This window comes from Felis catus, chromosome F1 (assembly GCF_018350175.1).
Source record: "Felis catus isolate Fca126 chromosome F1, F.catus_Fca126_mat1.0, whole genome shotgun sequence".
Lineage (NCBI taxonomy): Eukaryota > Metazoa > Chordata > Mammalia > Carnivora > Felidae > Felis > Felis catus.
Window position 1 is genome coordinate 1,014,420 of NC_058384.1, and position 22,484 is coordinate 1,036,903.

Genomic DNA, 22,484 nt, shown 5'->3' on the forward strand with positions numbered 1-22,484 from the left:
TTCACTATCTGGGCTAGGAGCTTTCTTTGTGGAAGGATTTAAACCTTAATTAATTTAATTTAATGTCTTTAACAGAAATAGTTCTATTCAAGGGGCACCTGGGTGGCTCAGTCGGTTAGGCATCCAACTTCGGCTCAGGTCATGATCTCGCAATTTATGACTTTGAGCCCTGCCTTGGGCTTTGTGCTGACAGCTCTGAGCCTGGAACCTGCTTCCGATTTTGTGTCTCCTTCTCTCTCTGCCCCTCCCCCACTTGTGCTCTCTATCAAAAATAAATAAAATATTAAAAAAAATTAAAAAAAGTCTATTCAAGTTATTTCTTCTTGAGTGAGTTTTTGTAGTTTGCATCTTTCAAACAATGTTTTATCTAAGTTGTCAAATTTATAAGCATAAAGTTGTTTATAATATTCTCTTGTTATCCCGTTAGTATCTGTAAAGTCTGTAGTGATGTCACTTACTTCTGTCATTCCTGATACTGGTAATTTGTCTCTTCTCTCTTTTTTCCTGATCAGTCTGTCTAGAAGTGTATTAATTTTATTGATCTTTTCAAAGAACCACCTTTAGATTTCATTTATTCTGTATGTTGTTTTTCTGTTTTCTAGTTCATCGATTTTCTCTTTGATCTTTGTTATTTCCTATGTTCTGCTTACTTTGGTTTCATTTATTCTTCTTTTTCTAGTTTCATATCATAGGTCCTGAGGTCATTGATTTGAGACCTTTCTTTTATTCTAATAGGCAATTAGTGCTGTAAATTTCCCTATAAGAATTGCTTTAGTAGAATCCCACAAACTCTGATAGGTTGTATTTTCATTTTCATGTCATGAAAAGTACTTTCTAATTTTCCTTTTGATTTATTCTTTGACCCATGGGTTATTTAGAGATGTGTTATTTAATTTCCAAATATTTTGAGATTTTTCCGGGTATCTTTCTGTTATTCCTAATTTAATTCCATGTGATTACAGAACATACTTTGTATGAGTTAAGCCCTTTTACATTTATTGAGATAAGTTTTATGGCCCAGAATATGATCCATCTTGATAAATGTTTCATGTGTACTTGAAGAGTGTGCATTTTGCTTTTGTTGGACACAGTTATTATTTATCTGATTACATTTTTAAAAGTTTATTTTATTTAGTTTGAGAGAGACCGTGTGAGTGAGCGACCAGGAGATGGGCAGAGAGACAGGGAGGGAAAGAGTCTCAGTAGGCTCCCACTATCAGCACAGACTGATGCGGGGCTTGATCTCACAAACAGTGAGATCATGACCTGAGCCAAAATCAAGAGTTGGACGCTTAACCAACCGACCGAACCACTCAGGTCCCCCTCATATGATTACATTTAAATTTATCATCGGAGCACCTGGGTGGCTCAATTGGTTGAGCGTCCGACTTTGGCTCAAGTCATGATCTTGTGGTTCGTGGGTTTGAGCCCCGCATCGGGCTCTGTGCTGACAGCTCAGAGCCTGGAGCCAGCTTCACATTGCATGTTTCCCTCTCTGTCTGCCCCTCCCCTGCTTGTGTGCATTCTCTTTCTCTCTTGAAAATAAATAAAAAACATTAAAAAATTTGGTTATGTGAAATATTAGAAAAATAAATTTATCATTTATATTTGTTTTCTATTAGTTTCATCTGTTCTTTATTCCCTTTTTCCTCTCTTGCTGCCTTCTTTTGGATTTGAATATTTTTTGTGTTTCCATCTTATCTTTTTTATTTGTTTGTTTATTTATTTTTGAGAGAGAGAGCATGAGCAGGGGAGGGGCAGAGAGAGGGAGACAAAGAATCCAAAGCAGGCTCCAGGCTCTGAACTGTCAGCACAGACCCTGACGTGGGGCTTGAACCCACAAGCCATGAGATCATGACCTGAGCTGAAGTTGGATGCTTAACCGACTGAGTCACCCAGGCGCCCCTACATTTTATCTTCTTTTTTGGCTTGTTAGTTGTATCTCTTCACCTTGATGTTTTAGTGGTTACGTTGGGGTTTTAGGGTCACGGTATTGTCTTTAACTCGTCAGTCTGCCATCAGGTTACATTCTGCCACTGGAGGTGTAGTGTGAGAGCCCGTGGAGTCTACCTTTGTTTCTCTCCTCCTGGTTTCTATGCCATTGCTGTCATATCTTCTACTTATATATTTGCTATAGTACGTAAGAAACCCTAGGCTATATTGTGGTTTTTGTAACAGTAAGAAACCCTAGGCTATATTGTTGTTTTGTAAATAGTAAGTTTTTTATTCTCTTTAACTTTGTCTTTTGAAATGATTATAGATCCACGGGAAATGGCAGAGAAATGTATAGGAAGGTCCGGTGTCCCCTTCAGCCGCCTCCTTCAATGTTGATCTCTTGTGTAACCATAGGACTGCATTAAAACTAGGAAATTGGCGGGGCGCCTGGGTGGCGCAGTCGGTTAAGCGTCCGACTTCAGCCAGGTCACGATCTCGCGGTCCGTGAGTTCGAGCCCCACGTCGGGCTCTGGGCTGATGGCTCAGAGCCTGGAGCCTGTTTCCGATTCTGTGTCTCCCTCTCTCTCTGCCCCTCCCCCGTTCATGCTCTGTCTCTCTCTGTCCCAAAAATAAATAAACGTTGAAAAAAAAAATTAAAAAAAAAAAAACTAGGAAATTGGCATTGATACAACCCAGAGTTTATGCAGATTCCTCAGCTCTACATGTACTCATTTGCGTGTGCACGGATGTGTGTATGTATGTATCTGTGCAGTTTTACTCTATGCGTGGCTTCCTGTAATTGCCACCGCAAGTGAGATATAGTGTCTCTCATCACCACAAGGCTCCCCTGTACCTTCGTAGCCACTCTGCCCCCCTTCCTCCAATCCGTGACCTCCGGCAACCACTAATCTGTTGTCCATTTCGTATTCTACTTATCTCAGGAATGTTATGTAAATAGAATCGTTTACATGGTATCGTGCAATGTAAAGCCTTTTGCTTTCCCTGGAGGCCAGCCCAAGATCTCATTGTACCAAGAATTTGTGCCTTTTGATCTCTCAGTAGTATTCCTTGGTGTGGATGTCCCACGATGTATTTAATTATTTATACATTGAAGGACATTTGTGTTGAGTCTAGCTTTTGGCTATTACAAATAAAGTTGCTATGGACGTTCACGTATAGGTTTTTGAGTGTATGCAGGTTTTGATTTGCCTGGGATAAATACCCAACAGTGCTAAGGCTGGGTTGCATGGTAAGTGCATTTTTAGTTTGAGAAGAAAATGCCAAATTATTTTCCAGAGTGGCTGTAGCCTTTTATATTCCTCCCAGCAATCTCTGGGTGATACAGTTTTTCCACATTCTTGCCAGCACTGAGATTTTTTGTTTTGTGGCTTTAACGTGCATTTCCCTGGTTGCTGATTTTTGACATTGGGTCATTTGGTTGTTTTCCACCTGCATATTCACTTCATTGACATGTCCTTAACCAACTTTCTAACCGTGTTGTGTGCTTTTCTGCTATTGAGTTTTGAGAGTTCTTTATATATTCTAGACACCGAGTCCTTTGGTAGATGGGCGGTTTGCAAAGATTTTGTTCCAGTCTGTAATCTGTCTTTTTGTTTTCTCAACAGGTTCTCTCTCAGAGCAAACATTTTTAATTTTTAAGAGGTCTAATTTGTCAAGTTTTCCTTTTTACGGATCATATTATTAACGTCAGATCTAAGCACTCTTCCTAGTTGAACATCTTCAAGATTTTCTCCTGTGTTGTTTTTTTCCTCATAATTTCATAGTTTTACATTTTACATTTGAATCGATGCATTTTGAGTTAATTTTTGTAAACGGTGGAAGGCTGCGTTTGGGGTTCGTTTTTTGTTTTTGTTTTTGTTTTTGTTTTTTGCCAATTGACTTTTTATCAGTTTTCAGCATAGATATGATGTGCCTTGAAATGGCTTTCTTCATGTTGCAAGTGCCGGGGTTTATGGGGCCTCTCATATCTGTGGCTTTACAGTTTCCATGCAATTTGGAAAAATTTCAACCACTGTTTCTTCAAATATTGTTTTATGTCCCTATGCCTCGTACCCTTGGGGGATTCCCATTACATGTATATGAGGCTGCTTGACATTGGCCCACAGCTCACCGAGGATTTTATTTCTTTAAATTCTTTTTTTTTTCTCTTTCTGTTTACTTTTGAGTAGCTTCTATTGCTATGTCTCAAATTCACTAACCTTTTCTTTTGCAATATCTACTTTGCCATTGATTCTATCTGACCTAATTTTTGTTTCAGATAATGTAGTTTTTGTCTCTAGAAGTTTTTTTTTTTTTTTAAGGAGTTGTTTAGGTGTTGGCTGGTATTTTATTTTATTTTACTTTATTTTTTCAGCTTTATTAAAGTATGATTGACAAAAAAGATGGTAAGATATTTATTTTTAAAAAATTTTTCTTTGTTTAATTTTAGAGAGAGCGGGAGCAAGGTAGAGGGGAAGAGGGAGAAACAAAGAGAATTCCAAGCAGTCTCCACACTGTCAGCGCAGAGCCCCGTTCGGAACTTGAACCCACAACCTTGGGATCACGAGCTGAGCCGAAACCGAGAGTCAACGCTCAACTAACTGAGCCATCCAGGCGCCCTAAAATGGTAAGACGTTTAAAGGATACACTGTGATGATTTGATATATGTGTACATTGTGAAAGAGTTTCTCCCATCCAGTTAATTAACACACCCATCACTTCCCATATTTATCTTGTGTGTGTTTGTGCGTATGTGTGTGTGAGAACATTTGAGTTCTGTCTTAGCAAATTTCAGTTATGTGACACAGTATTATCAGCTGTAGTCCCCATGTTGTGCATTAGATCCTGAGTCCTTATTCATCTTCTAGCTGAAAGTTTGTGCCCTTTTTTTCTTTAATTTTTTTATTAAAAAAAAATTTTTTTTTAATGTTTATTTATTTTTGAGGCAGAGAGAGACAGAACATGAACAAGGGAGGGGCAGAGAGAGAGGGAGACACAGAATCTAAAACAGGCTCCAGGCTCTGAGCGATCAGCACAGAGCCCGACGTGGGGCTCGAACTCACGGACTGTGAGATCATGACCTGAGCCGAAGTCGGACGCTTAACCGACTGGGCCACCCAGGCGCCCCTTGTGCCCTTTTAACAACCTCTCTATTGTCCCCTCCCCCGCTGTGGCAACCACTTGTCTCTTTTCTGTTTCTTTTTTCTTTTTTTTTTAAATTTTTTAAATGTTTATTTTTGAGAGAGAGACAGAGAGAGAGAGAGAGACCGAGAGACAGAGTGCAAGCAGGGGAGGGGCAGAGAGAGAGGAAGACAGAATCCGAAGCAGGCTCCAGGCTCCGAGCTGTCAGCACGGAGCCCGGCGCAGGGCTCGAACTCAGGAGCTGGGAGATCATGACCTGAGCCGAAGTTGGAAGCTTAACCGCCTGGGTCCCCCAGGTGCCCGTCCGTTCTCTGTTTCTGTGAGCTTGACTTGTATTGTTTGGTTGTACACGGAGGTGACACCATGTAGTTTTTCCCCTTGGCTTAGTTCAGTTCGTGTGATGCCATCAGGGTCCATCCACGATGTCACGAGTGTCAGGGTTTCCTTTCTCGTGGCAGAATGATATCCCAGTGTATGTACGCGTATGTGCGTGTGCGTGTGCACGTTGTTGTCCATTCCTTCGCTGATGGACACTTAGGTTGTTTCCATATCTCGACCCTTGTGAAGAATGCTGTAAGAGGGGTGCCTGGGTGGCTCAGTCGGTTGAGCGTCCGACTTCGGCTGAGGTCACGATCTCACGGTCCGTGAGTTCCAGCCCCGCGTGGGCCTCTGTACTGACAGCTCGGAGCCTGGAGCCTGCTTCGGATTCTGCGTCTCCCTCTCTCTCTCTGCTCCTCTCCTGCTTGCGCTCTGTCTCTCTCAAAAATAAATAAACATTGAAAAAAGAGAAAAACAATTTTTAAAAATGTTTATTTATTTATTTTGAGAGAAAGAGAAAGAGAGCACCTGGGGGAGGGACAGAGAGAGAGAGAGAAGGAGAGAGAGAATCCTAAGCAGACTCTGTGCTATCAGTACAGAGCCCCATACACAGCTCGATCCCATGAACCACGAGATCATGACCAAAATCAAGACTCAGATGTTTAACTCACTGAGCCACCCAGGCATCCCATGAAAAACAATTTTTTAAGGATCTTCTTTTTTAAAAAATGTTTACTTATTTATTTTGAGAGAGAAAGAGAGAGCTGTGCACGAGAGTGGGGGAACAGAGAGAGAGGGAGAGAGAGAATCCCAAGTAGGCTCTGTGCTGTCAGCACAGAGACCAGTGTGGGGCTCAATCTCACAAACCGTGAAATCATGATCTGAGCCAAAATCAAGAGTCAGACGCTTAACTGACTGACCCACCCAGGCACCCCTAAAGATTTTAGTTTTAAGTAATCTCTTACTTGGGGCCCGAACTCACAACCCCAAGATCAAGGATTGCAGCTCCACTGGCTGAGCTAGCCACGGACCCCGAAAGACAGTTTTTTGAAGAGAATTACCAGGACTTTTAGTTTTGTTTAGTTTCATAAAACAAACAAACAAACAAACAAACAAAACAAATATGTCATGAAGCTTTTTTTCCTTTAGGGAGAAAAAAAAAAGGAACAATTTTCAGAAAATCAAGTAAGCCATGGTAACTTGAAAAACGTCGGGAATCACCAGTTTACAAGTTATGCGTGAACGGAAGAATAACCGTCACAGCCCCAGCTGGCCGCTTCATGCCAATGGCAGCAAACAAGGTCAACTCGAGAAAGATCAATTAAGTGTTTGGAAGTCCTGGTGAGTGCTTAAGCAGACCGATTCACGGGGACGTCAGTGTAGATCTGTCTTTGGTATGCGTATGTCAATATCCGCGGCATGTTTTTGAGTTCTGCTGTGGGATGCTGTTACGTTCATTGTCAGCAGTCGTCTGGTGTCGCCTGCCCTTGTTCACGAGGTCCCTGTGCAGGCGCTCGGGCTCCGCCATAGCGGGCCCCTCTGGCGTCTCTTCCAAGATGCTGGCTTTTCTTGGTCATTTGGAGTCCCTCACGTCTCGTGAGAACACACTCGGGTTTTCACAGGAGGACCTTTCTCTCTCCTCCCTGCATTTTCTCCTCTTGAAGTCTCAGAACTGTTGTCCAGCCGGGGAAAAGAGGCCCCTTCACGAGTCACTCACTGTATCAGGATTTCTTCTTTGTTTTCAGGCCTTGCTTGTTTTCCATCCCAGGCGGACTGCCGTTTTTCTTTTGCTTTCTCTTTCCCCCTTTCTCGCTTTTAAAACTTAGGTTATGGGAAATCTTAGTCCTGCCCAAATACAGAGACGGTACAGTGGGCTCCCGTGTGCTCGTCAACGACCATTTTTCCAGTGCTGCGGATTTACAAACATTAGAGACTCGTCTCCGAGTACAGACGTCATGTGGGGGGACGCACAGCCCTGGTCTCGTGTGGTGTGGGTGTAAGACTCCTGGTTTGTTTTCCAGGTCCAGACGGATACAACGCAAAAACTAAGAGTCTTCAGTGATTTTCAGGGGACGCACCAGGCATCTAAATACTCTCTGACTTTTTGTTTTCTGTGTGGTCCTCGCAGCCTGTAGCTTTTTCTGTGCTTTGTTTACAGTCTCTGGTTGATTTAGGCCGTATCTCATCTTTGATCTGGATTTATACTCCATGCGTGTAGTTCCTAAGCTTCCTTCGTCTTCCTCCTCTTCCCCCTCTCCTCCTCCTCTTCCTCCTTCTTTTGCGTCCTCCTCCTTCTCCTCTTCCTTCTCCTCCCCTTTCTCCTCCCCCATATATATATGTATATATACATGTATATACATGTATGTATGTATATATGTATATACATGTATGTGTATACATGTATGTGTATACATATATATACACACGTAGAATATTTTTATATATCAAGTAATGGATAAAACCACACTAAGATAAAATCACAAGAGGCGTCTGGTAGAATCCTGTCACTACTACGTACTAGTTAGCATGACTTTTCCAAATCTGAACCTCTCTGAGATTCAGCATCATCATCTATAAGTTGAATAGTGCCCACCTTTAGGAGGGTTGGTAGGATCAGAAATAACACAAGTAGGGGCGCCCGGGGGGCTCAGCCGGTTGAGCGTCCGACTTCGGCTCAGGTCATGATCTCGCGGTTCGTGGGTTCAAGCCCCGCGTCGGGCTCCATGCTGACAGCTCGGAGCCTGGAGCCTGGAGCCTGCTTCGGATTCTGCGTCTCTCCATCTCTCGGCCCCTCCCCTGCTCATGCTCTGTGTCTCTCTGTCTCTCAATAATAAATAAATGTTTAAAAAATTAAAAAAAAAAAAAGAAAGAATGCAAGTAGAGTGCATCACAGTGCCGGGAGCACAGGAGTAACTCAGGATGACAACCGCCACGATATGACACATGTGGCATGGCTGAGAAACGGGTGGCAGAGAATATTATCCCCGACTGGCGGCTACGCAGGCACCAGTGACTACAACACTGGCTGAAGTCACTTATGGAGCCAGTGACAGATCCAGAACCAAACTCATAAATGCCACTTCCTGGACGCAGAGGCTCCTGCAAACATACCCAAATCTAATTTCTGCTCGTATCTTTGTGGGTGAATTCTTTTTTGCAACAGAAATGAGACATTTCCAGCGGCTCTTTTCAGGGGTTTACTAAATTCATGGTTCCGGGCGTCTCGTTTTGGGCATTGTGCCCCAAACCGTGCCCTTGTATCCACGGTGAGACCTTGAAGGAGCCCCTCAGACCGGCACCCGTCTGCCGGGGCGTGTTGTTGAGTTCACTTGCGGACAGGCTGCCTCTCAGAAGCACGGGCTGCAAGTGGACAGCGAGCAGGCAGCCCGAGGAAACGGCCGCGACGCGACGTTTCACGGAGAGGAGGGAATGCTAAGAGTCCCGCCCACCCTGCGTCTGCCTCTGCGACTCTCTCTGCCTTGCTGTCTCTCTGACATACACACAAACGGAGTCCTGTCGAGCTTCTAGACTTTACGCCCTGGAGGGGCGTTCACACCTCTGCAACTGTGTACGCTTTCCAGGTGGAGAGATGGTCCTGTTCAGCCGTTTCTCCTTACATGGGACACAAGCGTCGCCGTGTGTCGCGGTTAATCACCTGGAGATGTCCCTAGGATATAAATTCTGCCTAAAAGCGAAAGGCGCCTTCAAGCAGAATTAGTGAAAATTGTGTGGACGAGGCTCCCGCTTTTGTCCTAAACGGACAAAGTTTGGGGAGAAAAGGACTGTTTGAAGGGGATCTGGAGAGAGGCCCCTGGAACGACGCCTGCTGATAGGAGACCTCTTCTCACTCGGGACTCACAGGGTTATGTTCTCCCTTCAGTAGGGATGACCGTGAGCAAACCGAGCAAATCAGGATGCAAGGCCTGGGAGAGAATGAAACCCTCTCCTTCCTCAACAAGAAGCAGCTGGGTTCCTCCCTCTTGTCTTTTTCAAAGACCTACAACCCCCCCCCCCCCCCCCCCCCCCCCCCCCCCCCCGCACTGAGCACAGCGGCTGTCCCTGAGGCATCTTTGTGCCCCTAGCGCCTTTCACCGTGCTTTACATACAGTAAGCACTCAATAAAGAATTAGGTTGGGTGCTGAACGCATAAATGTGTATAAGGGGCAAATCTGCCGTTTTGCCAGGCGCTGAGTGGACCACTAAGGATGTGTAGCCTGGAGTTCCTGAGTTTCACTGAGCTTGCTGTCTAGATGGGGTAGCAATTTGGGGAAGAGCTTGGCCATTATGTCTTCAAGTGTCTTGTCTGTTTCTCTTCTCCTCTGTGACTCTAATTGCACGTATGTTTACTCTTCTCATAATGTCCTGCAGCTTCCTGAAGCTGTTATTTTTTCTTTTTTTTTCCCCTTTGGCTCTTCAGAGTAGAAAACAAATCTACTGGGGCGCCTGGGGGGCTCAGTCGGTTAAGCGTCTGACTTCAGCTCTGGTCATGATCTCATGGCTGTGGGTTCAAGCCTCGCATCAGGCTCTGTGCTGATGGCTCAGAGCCTGGAGCCTGTTTCAGATTATGTGTCTCCCTCTCTCTCTCTGCCCCTCCCCTGCTCAAGCTCTGTCTCTCACTCTCTCTCTCAAAATAAATAAATAAACTTAAAAAAAAAAAAGAGAGAGAAGAAATCTATTCATCTGTCTTTAAGTTCGTCTTCATTCTGCTGTTAAGCCCATCCAGTGGTTTTTAACATTTCAGATATATACTTTTCAGTTCCAGAATTTCTATTTAGTTCTTTTTATAGTTTCTAGTTACCTGCTGGTATTTTTCATTTATTATAAACATACTTTCCTTTATGTCCTTGAGCTTAGTTATGATAATTGTTTTATAGCCCTTATCTGCTAATAGTATGTGAATCATTTCAGGGTTGATCTTCATTGATTTTATTTCTTTCTGGAGTGTAGATAATGTCTTCCTGTTTCTTTGTAATTATTCTAAGTACTTTTTTAAGTTTATTTTTTTATTTTTTAAGTTTATTATTTTCCAGAGAGAGAGAGAGAGAGAGAGAGAGAGAGTGTGCGTGCATGTGGGTGGGGGGAAGGGCAGAGAGAGAAGGAGGGAGAAAATCCCAAGCAGGCTTCTCGCTGTCAGAACAGAACAGAGCCTGACATGGGGCTCAGACTTGTGAACCGTGAGATCTTGACCTGAGCCAAGGTCAAGAGTCAGATGCTTAACCAACTGAGCCACCCAGGCGCCCCAATTGTTAAGTAGGTTAGAACCGTGTCCTGAACATTGTGAATGATGTGTTGTCGAGATTCTCAATTCTGGAATGTTCTTGTGAAGAGTTGTGTTATGTGTCTGTAAGAGTTGTGTTCTGTGTTTGTTTGTTTGTTTGTTTCTGGTGGTAGGCAGTTAACTTGGTTGCATTCAGACTGCTAGCTTTGTCTTCTGTGCTGTGAACCGTAGGTCAAATTTCTGCTCACTTCATGTAGTCTTGGCTGGATGGCTTGAGGGCTGCTTCCTCCAGTGTGGTTCTGGCACGAGCCAGGGACTCCCGCAAAATTTATGCACGCAGGCTGGGGCTCTCCCTTTCTGGCTCTCCACTTTCCAGGGTTTCCCCTTTGCTTTACAGGAGCTGTGTCTCTCTCAACTCTATGTGCTGGTGCTTCACGGGAGTAAGACTTGGGGTTTTCTTTCTGACTTTTAGCTGCCTCGTGTACTGTAATCCGAGCACGTCCCCCTGGATAAAAGCCATAAAAACCAGGAAATGCACCCACTTTTTTTCCCTCCATCCAATTGCTCACTTCCTTCCGGTATCTGCCTGTTCTGGTTACTCCCCAGTGTCTTTGGTTAGTTGTTTTTATGTTTTGCCCAGAGTTTACAGTTGTTATTTGTGAGAAGGTTGGTTGACAGCAGCCACACGGCCATGACTAGAAGCAGGTATGGAGAGAGGTATGTAGGACCACAAGATGGGGACAGATAAGCAAGTCACTGTCACAGAAGGACTCAGAGATGAAAATACCTTAAGAAAACAACTTGGCTTATAAAGAGGTTTGTAAGGGAGTCCAGGCTTGAGAAAGACAGGCTGAGCAAGGAAAAAAGGCAACAGGTGTTTAAAGGGAAGAAATTACCGAATCACTGAGTTTACAGCCAGTCTGTTGAGGGTAGAAAAATTAGTTTTCTTCCATGATTTTAGTATTTACAGAGGCTGAGACGGATCTTCAGACGTCAACTTTGTAAAAGTTAGGGAGAGACATGTTTTTTTGTAGGGGGTCAGTAACCTGCAGGAAAGGTTCGAGGTTTCATATTTTGCGGGCTGGGAGCACACAGAGCGATCCTGGTTTTTGTGATATGGTTCCGTTTGTTTGTTTGTTTTGTCTCCGGGTGCAAAGTGGACGGGTGTGCAAAGTGGACGGGTGCAAAGGTGAGGGTGGGCCAGCCAGTTCTCCTTACAGTCCAGCCCCAACCTGACACTCAGATTTGACCTCTTAGGTTGTTTTGAAAGTTTTCTGGTTCGGTGTAACTCGACTGATATCTTGTTACGTTCACTGGTTCACCGCTTATGTTCACTGGTTGTTAACACACAACTTTCTCGACTTACGACGGAGTCAAGTCCGATAAACCCCTTGTCAGTTGAAAATACCGTTAACCCGGAAATACAGTTAATACACCTGCCGACCTGGAAACTTCTCAGAAACCCCCATTAGCCTGCAGTTGGGCAAAATCATCTAACATGAAGCCCATTTTGTAGTGAAGCGTTGAGTATCTCGTGTAATTTATTGACGACTGTACTGAAGAGTGTAACGGTCTTGTGGGCAGAGAATGGCCGTGGGCGTGCGGTGCTAACCCCTTGACCGCTGGCTGGCAGGGAGCGGGACCTCTGCCCAGCCTCGCCGGAGAATGTCACAGATCGCTAGCCTAGGAAAAGGTCAAAATTCACCACTGGAAGTGTGGTTTCTACCGGCGTGTAGTGCCTTGCTTCCGTCTCAAGAGTCGGAAACTAGGAAGCGGAGCCGTTCCAGTCAGGGGCTGTCTGTACAGAGGCATCCTTGTTGCACGCTCATAAAACAGGGGCGGATCTGCTCTCAGAGCTAACTTGTAAATCCTCTGTCGCTGTCATTTACTTTTTTTTTTTTTTAAGAAAGAATTTTTCCTTTTGTTTTTGATGTCTATTTATTTTTGAGAGAGAGATAGAGTAGGGGAGAGACAGAGAGAGAGAGAGAGAGAGGGAGACACAGAATCGGAAGCAGGCTCCAGGCTCTGAGCTGACAGCACAGAGCCTGACATGGGGCTCAAACTCACGAACTGCAAGATCATGACCTGAGCCAGAGTCGGACGCTTAACCAACTGAGCCACCCAGGCGCCCCTCACTGTCATTTACTTTTATGTGTCAGAATTATTTCATCACCTTGATCAGCTCGTCTCCTGAGCTAAGGAACAAGGACCCTTCCGTGTGGTCCCCTGTGGTTTGACTGTAGAGGCGTCCTCTGTCTGAGACGCTGCAGGTTGTCAAGTTCCTGACCTGCGGGGAAATTCTCTATTACCTGTAAAGCGGATGTTCTATAAGCGTGGGTTCCAGGAGACGTCCCCCAGAGCTGACTGCCGTTGGCTCACAAGCGAGGATCGTTAAATCTGCAGGAATTTTGTAAGCTGCTCGCTAAACAAGGCCATTACTGGAAATTAAACTTTGTAACTTTCATTCAACTTTGTCATTTTCATCACAGGTTTTCTTCCTGCTGGATCCTAAGGTGGGATGTGGGCCTAGTGTATCGCTTACGGAATGTTCCATTGCTGTTTATGAAAGCAGGTTAAGCTGATGGTTAGAGACGAGGGTGGAAGGGGCGTTTTTCCTCACATACCTGCTTAAGACAGAACCTTCACCTCAGTTCAGTCCGCTCCCTCAGTCCCAGGAAGTCGAAGTCTGTTTTGCCGATCTCAGGTTGATCATCGACCTTCACCGAGTCACCCGTTTCCACGCTGGAAGGTCCTGGAAGTCCTGACCAAACCTGGTGGCCCGGACCGGACGGATGTCCGTGGCCGCACTGGCGGGGAGCACTCGTGAGTGGGCTCACTGCAGTGTCGCTGGTCGGGAGCCCCTGCTCCGGGGTTATTGCATCTCGTTTTGAGGTTATTTCCAGAAGTTTCAATTTCATGCCTGAGTTTACAGCAGAGGCTGTTAGGCGCGTGGAAGATAAAAGTAGACGCCGTCCGTTGATGGCAAGACTGAGTGACTTTGGCTCCTTTGTTGTAACGTCCAGCAGGGCCAGAATGGAACCAAGGAGCAGGCTCGTCACTTTACAAGGGTGTGGTCAGCGACGTCCCCGGGTAGCGAGAGCTTTTGTCCCAGGGCGCGTTGATTTCTCACCGGTGGACAAGGGCATTTCAGGATGAGAAAGGAGATTTTTCCTTTCTATTAATTAATTAATTAATTAATTAATTTTTAAAAGTTTATTTATTTTGAGAGAGAGCGTGTGATCACGTGGATGGGGCAGGGGGCAGAGGGAGGGAGAGAGAGAGACTCCCAAGCGGGCTCTGTACCGCCGCCACAGAGCCCGACGTGGGGCTCGAACTCACGAACTGTGAGATCATGACCTGAGCCGAAGTCAAGAGTCAGTTGCTTCACCGACGAAGCCACCCAGACGCCCCTATATGCGGCAATTTTGTATTTGCAGAGCATGGCGATGCTTACCGTTTTGTTTTCTTTTGTTTTGGCCTTTAGAGTTGTGCTTAGCAAACCAAAAGGCCAGGGAAACCTCCCTGAGGCTCTGAAGGGTTCGACACCGAGTGTGTGTGAGTGTGGCTGTGAACATGTATGTGAGAGTGTGCGTGTGTGGTGTGTGTGTGTGCGTGTGTGGGTGGGGGTGTGTGTGAGTGTGTAGATCCAGGGTGCGTCTCTGAGGTAGTTTCCGCCCGCCCCAGGGGCTCAAGGAAGGGGTGTGTGTGCTGTCCGCCAAAGTACCAACGCTTCCCCATTTGGACAGAGGCGCAGGGGAGGTTGCACGGGTCCCGGGACAGAACCGGCACAGAGGTGGGCCAGAGCCTGTCCTGCGCGCGTGAACGGCCTGGGGAGTTGCTTACAGAGAAATCTTCCGTTTTTCTCCTTCACCTGTTAATTTTGATTGACCTCAGGGTTGTTCTATTTGTTACATTTAAATATTATTGTAATGAGAAATGTTGTTTTTAAACCCTTTGCAATGCAGATTTGCCTCAACTTAAAAGAAGTTCATTGCGGAAAGATTCAGAATAACAGCACAGTGGAATAAATGTTCAACTTTTAACATAAGATTTGTTGCAGAATTCTCTTTCTTTCTCTCTTTCTGTCTGTTTATTTATTCAAGTAATCTCTATACCCAACGCGGGGTTCAAACTCATGACCCCGAGATCAAGAATCGCATGTTCTAACAACTGAGCCAGCCACACACTCAGAATTCTTTTAATTCATATTTTTAGTTTTAAAAACATCAATCCAGAAAGTTTGGGAAGTAGAATGAGAAATAGATTACCCAGGGCGCCTGGGTGACTCAGTCAGTTGAGCGTCCGACTTGAGCTCAGGTCACGATCTCCTGGTTCGTGAGTTCAAGCCCCACGTCAGGCTCTGTGATGACAGCGCAGAGCCAGGAACCTGCTTCGGATTCTGTCTCTCCTTCTCTCTCTGTCCTTCCCCCACTCACACTTGGTCTCTTTCTCAAAAATAAAATAAACATTAAAAAAATAAAAAAATTACCCATATTCCATCACCCTAATGTATTATCAATTTTGGGAAATTCTATTCCAGAATTTTATCAAATGTACATCTATGTTATTTGAAACCTTTATCCATAGTGCGCACACAGGTTTGATTGTGACTCTTTCCTCCTAACACCGACTCTAAGCATTTTCCCATCTTTGTAGCCGTCGTTTCGGTATTTGAAGCTCCCTCAGTGCCTTTCCAATGTGGGACTGTTTACAAAGACATAACTGCGCACAGGTTTTCGGCAACACGGCCGTGGTGTTAGAAGCACAGACGGGCTGAACCGAAGCCAGATCGGGGTTGGTGACGGGGAGGCACACGCTGGGAAACCGGTGCACCTTCTCATCCAGGAAAGTGATCCAGTAATTTCTGAGTTTCTCAACCAGGTGTCCAGGCGACCTAGAAAGGTGTGTCCCACATGTCTTGTTTCGGTCATGGTAAAAAAAATGGTGTCATTTGCGGATAACGGGTTTGTCTCGAGTATCGGAGATATAACTCGGGTCCTTCTCTTTGCCTGGTGGCCCTGAGTGCCTGGGGGCCCAGCAGTGGCGCAGGGGAGGCACTCTCTGTCCCCAGCCCCAGACCCCATGCCCTCCCCCCAGTCTGCTCACGGGCCCAGGCACCTCTGTCTACACCACTCTGCCCCGGAGCCATCGCTGCGTAAGTCGTCTGTGACCGACTGCAGACTTTTCACAGACGGTGCACTTGAACACGTCGATCTGATCTGATGTGGCTCTTCAAAGTAACAGCAAGGTCCGGAATCAAGTCTCCAGACTCTCCATCTTAGAAGCCACCGGGGCCCGTGTCTGAGCCGGTCTCATCCCCTGTGCTGGGCCAAAAACTGTGATAATGTAATTTCTGAGTATTGTACCTGCGGTGTTGGTATTTCACGCCCTCTGGATAGAATGGACCGCAAGGACTTGGAAAAATTAGATCTCATATCATTTTCATACAGAATCTCAAAAATCACCAAGTCCTTTTGTTAGAAAAAATTTTTTAACATTTATTTATTTTTGAGAGAGAGAGAGAGATACAGAGTGTGACCAGGGGAGGGGCAGAGAGAGTGGGAGACACAGAATCCGAAGGGGGCTCCAGGCTCTGAACTGTCAGCACAGAGCCCGATGCGGAGCTCAAGCTCACGCACTGGGAGATTGTGACCCGAGCTGAAGTCAGACGCTTAACCGACTGAGCCACCCAGATGCCCCAAAAATCACCACGCCCTTGAAATGCCGCGTAGTCCCAGGGACGAGAAGGAATGGAATGTGCACATCTCCCCGGCGCCCAGCTGTCCCTGTGTGTCCCCGTGTCCTCCCCTCGCCTGGCAGCATGGGGCCTCCTCCAGCCTGCCTTCTGGAAGCAGGAAGGCGGGCAGAGAGAGTAGACCAAAGGTAGGAACCGGTTTATCAAGTCCTCTGCCTGCCGGCCCTGTGCCTGGAGCCACATTTCTCGCAAACCTTGTTCCTCGGTCACAGTAAGGCGGAAGCGGGCCCAGGAATGAACGCAGGACCCACAGCCTCCTACTGCCGCAGTTTTCAGGCTCTTCTTGCCACCGCTCCGTCCCCGCGAGCTCTTGGGGCTTCTTCCTCATCATCATGGGAAGAAGTGTTTTCAGTGACTGCACGGTGGTGGTTGTTAGCCAGACTTTCTTGTGCTGATCGTTTCACAATATACACAAATATTGAGTCACCGTGTCTGCAGGTTAGACCTCAATAAATAAGTGCGTCGGTGAAAACAAAGAGATAAAACCGAGCTCCTTGGCTGGTCAGGTCGGTGCCAGGTTGTGTCGCCGCTGAGGGTCCCAGGAGACACGGGGGGGGGGGGTCTGCGGACACTGATGAGGGGGTCACCCTGCGTGTGCACGGCCACGACAGCAGCAAGTGTGCCCCAGAAGCTGGGTCCACGCGGCCAGGAGGGCACAGTGGAGAGGCGGCGTGGCCGGCGGCTGAGGGGTCCTCCCTGGGGCGGGGGCCCTGAGCCCCCAGGAGCGGTGGGGCTCCCAGTGCGGGAGGAGAGGGCTTGGGAAGTCGCTGAGCGCAGGGAGGGCGGGATGCGGCACGTGCCAAGTCCCTGGGGCGAGAGGAGCAGAGATAAAGGAGGTGAAGAGGGGCCAGTGAGTTTGGAGGACGGAGGGGATGGGGGAGAAGGGGAACTGTAGTTCGAAATTACAAGTTTAAGATGTCTATGAGATGCCCAAGGCGGGAGGCCTACCCACAGGGCTGAGCTCCTGTCTCCTGGAGCATAACCCGGGGAGTGGGAGAGTCCCCGAGGCCTCTGGGCCAGGGGTCGGGGGCTCTCTGAGCTCTTGCGACACAGCCGGCCCCCAGGCAGCTGCCTTCCCTTCTCGGTACATCGGAGTTTGTGCTTTCGCCTCCTCTGGGGTCAGGCCCGTCGCGGAGACTGCGAGAAGGCCGTCTGTGTGCCGCCCGGACACGGAATCGGGGACCCCTGGTGGCTGGGCCACACAGTGAACCCGCTGCCACCTGCTGACCGTGGATTTTTGTGTTACGTGATGACGTCTGGAGTTCTGCTAAGTCTAGGAATTAATCAATTTGCCGTGGCGTATCCTGGTACTTTGGGTCAGAGACCTGGGTCGGATGTACGTGTGGGGTCCCGTCCCCCTGGTCTCTTAGTTTGGGTCAGAAGACCTGGGTCAGAGGTACATGTGGGGTCCCGTCCCCCTCGTCTCTGGCATCAGGAGGGGCTGCATTTCCCGGGATGCGGTGCAGGTGACCATGCAGGTGACAGGCCCACCTGTGAACTTTCGTGTCCGGGTCTGGGCGTGGCTTGGAGCCCCTGAGTTTTGTCCCTGCAGAAGCCGCGGGGCTTGCTGTGTGCAGAGGCCCCTCAGGAGGCTCTTGGACTCAGGAGAAACCCCGAACTGCCTCACAGCAGACGGTGAGGGACTTCTCCAGGGTGGGCCCTGCAGCCAGGCCCGGTCCTGGGCCGGACTGAGAAGTGCTGGACGCCGTGCCTGTCCCCTGCCCGCCTCTCCCCGCCTGGTCGTGTTTGGCCGCGTGCCTTCCATCCGCCGCCCCCGTGAGGAGTGTTTTCCACAGTGAGCTCATCACGTTACACACTGGGGTGTGAGCGGCCCGTTTAAGCTGCACTTGTGCCTTAAAGGAAGACCGAGAAAACTCGGAGGGAGGACTCTTCAGCCGTGTGGAGGGCGGGGGGTGGGCCTGTTTGGAAGCAGGGGTGCCTTCCTGGGCATCCCTGGAAAGGTCCCGATTCAGGCCCCATCTGGTCCCCGGATCTCAAGGCCAGCCTGTTCTTGCTGCTGCCAGGCCTGTGCCTCCCGGGACAGACACTCGGGAATGCGGCTCGCCCGCCGTGCTCCCGGGAGCCCGCTAAGCTGGGGCCGCGGCAGCCCCGGTGGGGGCAGCGCCCACAGTGGCCGGTGCCGGTGGCAGGGGCGTCATTAGCCACACTCATGAATCACTGCCGGGCCGGGCTCTCTGCTGTGACTCAGCCTGAAACTTTGTTCTGCTAACAGGAAGCCAGCGGGCAGTGCAGTCAAAGCTTGTGGGAAACTCTCTGGATTGGAAACCCCTGGGTGTTTTCAAGCTTCTGTTTCTACAACAAAAAGGGAAATGATCAGATAGCGGCTCCCCGTCTCCTTCGATGCGGAGGGACCACACTGGCAGGGGGCTGTCGGGAGCCGGGCTCCTGGGTCTCGTGACGCGCAAAAGCTGTATAGGAGTTTCCACAAACAGGAAGCCGGCAAGGAGCGTGATGGGAATCGTGTAGATTAAACAGCGGGTCTGGAACGCGGGTGGCAGTCTGCCCGTGGGAAGCTCTGGGGACTGAGGATGGGCGCGGCCAGGTCGGGGAGCACTGCGCGGCCAGGAAGAGGCTGCGAGGCAGGGGGGGTGGGGTGTGGAGCCCCAGGCCGTGCCGGAGCAGTGGGCCAGCCGGGGCTGTCTGTGGACGCAGGGACAGGAGATGCGGGTGTTCATATTCCTCGTGGACGTGGGGACAGAGCCACGTGAGCCCTGGAGGCCTCTGGCCGTCCCCAGGGGCCGGGAGGCTGGAGCTCACTGGCAGCTGCCGTGGCAGGGGCTCCCGGTGGACATCTGGGAGCACCGTGACTTAGATCAGTGGCTCGCAAACTTTTGGGAGTGGGGACACCTTGTTATAGCTTGTTTTGGGGTGTATTCTTGTCCCCACTGTTTCTTTTTAATCTTTTAAAAAAATGTGTATTTCTTTTGAGAGAGGGAAAGCAAGCAGGGGGAGGGGCAGAGAGAGAGGGACAGAGAGAGAGAATCCGAAGCAGGCTCCAGGCTCCGTGCTATCAGTGCAGAGCCTGACGCAGGGCTCGAACTCACCATCAGTGAGATCATGACCTGAGCCGCAATCCAGAGTAGGATGCTTAACCGACTGAGCCCCCCAGGCGTCCCTTCTTTCCACTCTTTAAAGTATTGTTAGTTGGGAGCGCCTGGGGGGCCCAGTCGATTAAGTGTCCGACTTGGGTTCAGGGCATGATCTCGCGGTTTGTGAGTTCGAGCCCCACGTCAGACTCTGTGCTGACAGCTCGGAGCCTGGAGCCTGCTTCGGATTCCGTGTCTCCCTCTCTCTTTCTGTCCCTCCCCCACTTGTATACTCTCTCTCTCCCTCTCTAAAATAAATATTAAAAAAAGTTTTTTGAAGTATTGTTAGTTAAAAAAAATAGATTAAAATTAACTTTGCTTTAGATTTCCAAATAAAAAGCTTCTGTCTTTTTGAAACTTCTAAGACAGCTGGATAGCCGTCGGAGTTATTGCGATATTAGGATTTGGAGCCTCTCAGCTGTGGGCTGTTTGCTCTTAGGGGGTGAAGGAGAGGCCTTCAGCGCTGATAACAGGAGACGCTGTGCAGAAGTGACTGCCTGCTCGCCAACGCCCCCTCTCCCCACGACGTCGACATCTGGGGATATTTGATAAAATGTGCTTTCCCATACCCGTTACTAATCACATTTTTTATTTATTTATTTATTTTTTGCTTCTAATCTCCCTTCCCTCCAGTCTGCCACTCATCCTGCCATGAGAGCTAATTTCCGAAAAACAGATTCCATTACGCCACCTCCTTCCTCAACAATTTTCAGCGAGTCTCCCCGCTGCCTGTATGAAGTCTGGCCCCCTAGCATGGAACAAGGAAAGCCTCTCGTGGCTTAATCCTCAAACCTTTCTAGTTTCAATGTCTTTTACATCCCTCTCTGCACCCGCAATCCTGCTATACATGAGCGTCAAGCAACTGGAAAGCTTAGCTCAAACTGCTTATCTGAGACAGGGATTTATTTGCTCCTGGGGCTTAAAAAAAAAAAAAAAAGTCCATTATAGCATGAGCTTCAGGCAAGGCTTGATCTAGCAGCTGAGCAATTTCCCCAAGGACTCCATTTCTCTCTGTCTGATTTTCACAGTCCCAAGATGGTTGCCAGCAACCTTTGGCCTTTGTGTTTCTTTGTTCTCATCTCTAAAGAACAGGAGAATGCGTTGGCACCGCATTCCTAACCCACCTTCATTCTGACTAGGTTTATTTACGTCCATGTTTACCCTGCAGCCATCCCTGTGGCCAGTGGGACGTGCTGACTGGTTACCTGCTGCAGGGGTTTCCGAGGCCAGCCGCAATCCCAGCCTGTCACTGTACTTCTGACTGACTGGCTACACGTCGGGGTTCCCACGACTCCCTCCTGGGTTGGATAATTTGCTAAAATGTTTCACAGAATTCAGGGAAGCGCTTACACCTACCAGCTTATTGCAAAAGACACAGATAAAGGATACAGATGAAGCGGCGCATAGGGCGAGGTCCAGAAGGGTCCACGGAGCCGGAGTGCAGCAGCCTCCTGGCAAGCAGACGTGTTCACCAGCCTGGAGGCTCTCATTTTATTTCTTTTTCTTTTCTTTTCTTTTTAACGTTTATTTATTTTTGAGAGAGAGAGAGCGCGCGCGCGCAAAAGTGGGGGAGGGGTGAAAGTTCCAAGCTTCTAAACATGGTCTAGACTCTTTGGTGCCCCCAGGACCCACCCCTCCACCCCACTGAGAGTCACCTCATTAGAACAAAAGGCACTATCACCCAGGAAGTTCTGAGGAATTTACGAGTTCTGCGTCAGGAACTGTGGTCAAAGACAAGATATTAGTAGGAATGGGGGGCAGAGACCAATAAACATATACATATATATATTCTTACAATTTTGTAGCATTATATCCATTATTTCTCTGAGTCCTTAATTCAACAGAAAGAACCTTGAGTTAGAGAGTTGTTTTTTTAAAACATTTATTTATTTTTGAGAGACAAAGCGTGAGCAGGGGAGGGGCAGAGAGAGAGAGGGAGACACAGAATACGAAGCAGCCCCAGGCCTCCAGGCTCTGAGCTGTCAGCACAGAGCCCCGTGTGGGGCTCGAACTCACAAACCGTGAGATCGTGACCTGAGCTGAAAGCGGGAGTCAGACGCTCAACCGACTGAGCCCCCAGGTGCCCTGAGCTAAGAGGGATTCTGACTGTGCTCAGTGTAGAGGCTTGAGTGTTGAATCAATGGTTGCCAGTAATAATAATATCTTTACCGAGAGCTTTCTGCGTGCATGGCTCTTTGTTAAGGTCTCTTCCCACAAAATCGGACTTAACCCCCTTCCTCTGGCCTTGTAGCCAGCAGGCAGTGTGGCCTGGAACCCGGGCTCTCCTGCCCCTCAGCTCATGTTCTTCTGCATACTCGAGTTTCATACAGAGACTTATGTGCCCAGAGTCACTTCCCTGGATGCTGAGTCCGGCAGAGATGACAGGGAGGGTGGGGGGGGCAGAGGAGCCTGACGCTCCCCCCAAAACTGCACGGATGGTGTCGAGGAAGGTGGGGTGGGCAGGTGAGCGGAGGACCCTCAGGGCCCCGTGCAGGGTGGTTTGCGGGACAAGGGTCTCCCTCCAGGACGCCGCTTGTGGGCAGGGTCCAGGCGCGGCGGAGTATGGCGGGCAGAGAGCGAGCCCCTTGTCTCCCTGGGGTCCTCAGAAACTGGGGGGGGTTCAAGCCATTCTCTGGCCCCACAAAAGAGAGACACCTGCCAGGGTGAGGTGGCTAGAGATTACGTGTGAGAAGGCGGTGGGTCAGTGGAGAGTGGGTCCACATGGCCCACGGGGAGCAAGGGGAGAGGGGCCTCCTTTGGTCCCTGCAAACAGCCGCCCATCTGGAGGCGCTCAGCCCCACCCCACATCCCTGCTTCCTGGGACTCCCAGCTTCGGGAGAGCAGAGGGCGGATCCTCTCTCCTGGTCAAGGCACCCTTGGGGAGGGGGATGCTGTCCCAGCAGGAAGAGGGGGGAGTGGAGGGGGCCAGGTGACTGGAGACCCCATCGCTGGGCTCCCCCCCCCCCCCCCCGTACTCCCTTCTGAGCTCTACTCTTGAGCAGTCGGTTGG

General features: G+C 48.5%; 1 protein-coding gene across 1 annotated transcript in view; it reads left to right on the plus strand.

The window, feature by feature from the left end:
- Positions 1–4,502: 4,502 nt before the first annotated feature.
- Positions 4,503–22,484, plus strand: part of CNIH3 (cornichon family AMPA receptor auxiliary protein 3) — a 220,236-nt gene continuing 202,254 nt past the window's right edge. Inside the window, exons 1-2 of the mRNA XM_045048401.1 lie at positions 4,503–4,561; positions 6,544–6,735. The gene's annotated coding sequence lies outside the window, so the exon portion shown is untranslated. The remainder of the gene's footprint in view (positions 4,562–6,543; positions 6,736–22,484) is intronic.